Here is a 4165-nt window from a genome sequence, read left to right as displayed (position 1 = left end):
CACACAAACTGTCTCCTAATTAAAACGAAAAGCTCACGACCAGCGCTTTCCATATTTCTATATAAAAATAATTATTGAATCACCCCCCCTCCCATTGCAATACTGTGCATTGATTGAGCATTTACGATCATGACTTCATAGAATGCCATCAATTTGTATATATTCATCTTTACATATAAACTGTAAATGAGAAGCAAATATCTGAACACAAAAATAGCATGAATCTGCATGTGGTTATTGGTATAATGACTATAGATTATTATCATTAGAGAGACGCATTTCTGATATTTAGAGATGTGACCTGCTTTACATTCTGTTTAGCCGTTTACGTGTCCTATTGGAATGACGGCAGTCATCAGCCAATCAGTGGACTAACAAGACCTATTGGTGTGTGGATCCTATTGGATCACACAGCGTCACTCAAGGATGTGAACCAACCAGAACACTCACATCGGTGAAGGATTGTTGACTGACAAGCGTCAGGTCCAATGACGCTGCCTGGGAAAACAGGAACTGTCCAAGACTGAGGTCAATTGGAATTCTGGGAATAGATGGGACAGGGAAAGTTGTCTTTTTCCCAGATTCTCAATGTCATGGATATTGAGTGAAGCATAAAACTGTCACAAGAGAAAAAAAAATACCCTTCTTGGAAGACGAGGCTAGCTGCTTTATTTAGATATTGTATTTGTAAATAATAACATAATACAGCACATGGGTCAAGAAGCTCCTCTCTCTCTCTCATCTGTCCTTTGGATTGCAAGCCAGGTAAAAGGGTCATGCTTAGAGCTCCATATCAATCACTCTCCATGGTATCCCTCCTCGCAATACGTGTTATTAAGATGCATCAGTTGAGGCACTATGTGTTCTGAAAATGGAGTGTATTAATATCTGAATTCTGCTTAATATACAGTACAGAGAGAATAACGTGGGATAAATTGAATAAATGTGACATACGGTTTCATCAATGCTTTTGTTTCCCGTAGACGTTTTGGTGGATTCCATGTCATTGCTGTGGTGTGTGTTTACATGCGTGTGTTTTGAACTCCAGGGTAACATCTAGACAACATGCTGTTGTAAAGCAGAAAAATGAAAACCTATAAGAAACCCGTTTCACTCTTCCAGCTAGTTTGAACACATAGAACGAGGAAGCTTAAAGTACCCTGTAGAGATGTGTTATCCTGGACACCATACCCCAACAATCAGATACAATTTGCAATAATGACACCCAAACGAAAGGCACCGATTTGCACTGTGATTTTAGCTACCTGCCACAAGAAATGATACACTGGTCTAGTACAGCCTATATAACAGGACAATGCTAAAGCACCCCTCCATTGACTTGATAGTGAGGGTTGATTTTGACCATCAGTAATTGGGGGATTGGAATACTGTGACCCCCCCCCACACACACACACACACACACACACACACACACACACACACACACACACACACACACACACACACACACACACACACACACACACAACTCTCTGTGTAGTGCATTGCTGCTTAACTCGTTGAAATGTCAAGGGGCACCAATCAGTATCTATTCTTCTATGACAAAAGTGATTTAAATGTGTTTATTTTTTGGAATCCAGAACATGTAATTTTGTGTCTCTTGTGGAGTGCTTGGTTTACTTGTGAAAGTCATGGTAGCCCAACACTGTGTTTCTCTCCATTACGTCCGCAACTGTCACTTGGGCTTGATCCAGCTTCATGTTCTGTATCTTTTAATGTGAGGACAATTCCAGTTTGAAGTCTGTATTTGTGGAGCCATTTGTTGGCATTCTGAAATGCATGCTATTAAAAAAAGAAAACATGTCAAATTGTAAAACAGGATGACAACATATATCACGTTCAAAGCGATGTGTAAAATGAAATGCCATGTGAGAAAATCACATAAACATATTTAACTTTTAAACCATTGTTGTTTCTTTACTTCACACAAATGCAGGAGAAGTACTGTCTATGATAGAGGAAGCGCTATAGCGCAACGCTGATCCAACTAAGATCCATCCTTTTCATAAGACTCACACAGGTAATTGTATTGTAATTGTCTTTGTTCAAGCTACACCATTTTACGCTGTTGACGAATTGAAGAAGGATCCATTTTCATTCAGATATCTAGCGTCACCCTGTACTCCTACGGCCTATCGTCAACGATAATGATAGCCGTCGTTGTGATAATGATATGCCTTTTCCCAGTTCTCTCTCCTGTGCTGCCTCTAATTCTCCAGCTGGCGTCCGGCGGCAATCAGCCCCTCCGTGCCGGTAACTCAGAGACATCTCAACTATCTTTACACCCGTCACCATGGAAACAGCAAACGTGTGTGGTGGAGATGTAAACAGCTGGGGATAGGAGTGTGTTTTACAGAGGAAGAAACTCCACACACCCCGGGCTGTACCCAACTCCCTTAAGATCGAGCGCGAGACATCCTTAGACAGCCAGGGGGAAAAAACAACCGTCATTTTCTAAATACCAAAATAGTGACTATGTATATAGCATCAGAGCGCTGTTCCTGGGCTGTGAGAAACATCACAGACAAGTGTCTGTGAATTAGGCACTACTGCAACCTGCAGTGAAAGACTTGTACTAAAAGTCTCTGTGAACTGGGCACTACTGCAACCTACAGTGAAAGACTTGTACTAAAAGTCTCTGTGAACTGAGCACTACTGCAACTTACAGTGAAAGACTTGTACTAAAAGTCTCTGTGAACTGGACACTACTGCAACTTACAGTGAAAGACTTTGATCGTCTGCAGGTTTGATCGTAAAAACAAACAACGACAAAAAGAGAAAGACAGAGAAGGAAGTGTTGGTGTCAGACGATAAGTGCTGGTTGAGTGGTATACTGTGTGTCTTAGTAACTCTGCGGAGTAGTTGTGCCAGGTTCTCCACATGATGTTGTGTCACACACCACTGAGAGGGGACGGGGACAGGGATGGGGACACACACCACTGAGAGGGGACGGGAATGGGGACACACACTGCTGAGAGGGGACGGGGACAGGGATGGGGACACACACACCACTGAGAGGGGACGGGAATGGGGACACACACCGCTGAGAGGGGACGGGGACACACACTGCTGAGAGGGGACGGGATGGAGACACACACCGCTGAGAGGGGACGGGGACAGGGATGGGGACACACACCACTGAGTGGGGATGGGGACAGGGATGGGGACACACACCACTGAGAGGGGATGGGGACAAACACTGCTGAGAGGGGACGGGATGGGGACACACACTGCTGAGAGGGGATGGGGACAAACACTGCTGAGAGGGGACGGGGACACACACTGCTGAGAGGGGATGGGGACACACACCACTGAGAGGGGACGGGGACACACACTGCTGAGAGGGGACGGGGACACACACTACTGAGAGGGGACGGGATGGGGACACACACCGCTGAGAGGGGACGGGGACAGGGATGGGGACACACACCACTGAGAGGGGATGGGGACAAACACTGCTGAGAGGGGATGGGGACAAACACCGCTAAGAGGGGACGGGGACACACACTGCTGAGAGGGGACAGGGACAAACACCGCTAAGAGGGGATGGGGACAGGGATGGGGACACACACTGCTGAAAGGGGATGGGGACAAACACCGCTAAGAGGGGACGGGGACAGGGATGGGGACACACACCACTGAGAGGGGATGGGGACACACACCACTGAGAGGGGATGGGGACACACACCACTGAGAGGGGATGGGGACTGGGATGAGGGCTGGGATGGGGAATGGGATGAGGGCGGGGATGGGGAATGGGATGAGGGCGGGGATGGGGAATGGGATGAGGGCGGGGATGGGGAATGGGATGAGGGTGGGGATGGGGAATGGGATGAGGGCTGGGATGGGGAATGGGATGAGGGCGGGGATGGGGAATGGGATGAGGGCGGGGATGGGGAATGGGATGAGGGCTGGAATGGGATGAGGGCGGGGATGGGGAATGGGATGAGGGCGGGGATGGGGAATGGGATGAGGGCGGGGATGGGGAATGGGATGAGGGTGGGGATGGGGAATGGGATGAGGGCTGGGATGGGGAATGGGATGAGGGCGGGGATGGGGAATGGGATGAGGGCGGGGATGGGGAATGGGATGAGGGCTGGGATGGGGAATGGGATGAGGGCAGGGATGGGGACTGGGATGAGGG

At 48.0% G+C, this 4165-nt stretch overlaps 1 protein-coding gene across 2 annotated transcripts in view; it reads left to right on the top strand.

The window, feature by feature from the left end:
• Positions 1 to 1924, top strand: part of LOC106586287 (potassium voltage-gated channel subfamily C member 2) — a 97048-nt gene extending 95124 nt beyond the window's left edge. Inside the window, exon 5 of one of the 2 annotated variants that reach the window (XM_045700089.1) lies at positions 322 to 1924. The gene's annotated coding sequence lies outside the window, so the exon portion shown is untranslated. The other variant, XM_045700088.1, reaches the window with a different exon arrangement.
• The last annotated feature ends 2241 nt before the right edge of the window (positions 1925 to 4165 follow it).

The sequence above is a fragment of the Salmo salar genome, chromosome ssa17, assembly GCF_905237065.1.
Source record: "Salmo salar chromosome ssa17, Ssal_v3.1, whole genome shotgun sequence".
NCBI lineage: Eukaryota > Metazoa > Chordata > Actinopteri > Salmoniformes > Salmonidae > Salmo > Salmo salar.
Note: the sequence above shows the minus strand (reverse complement) of the source record. Positions and strands in the feature narration are given on the sequence as shown.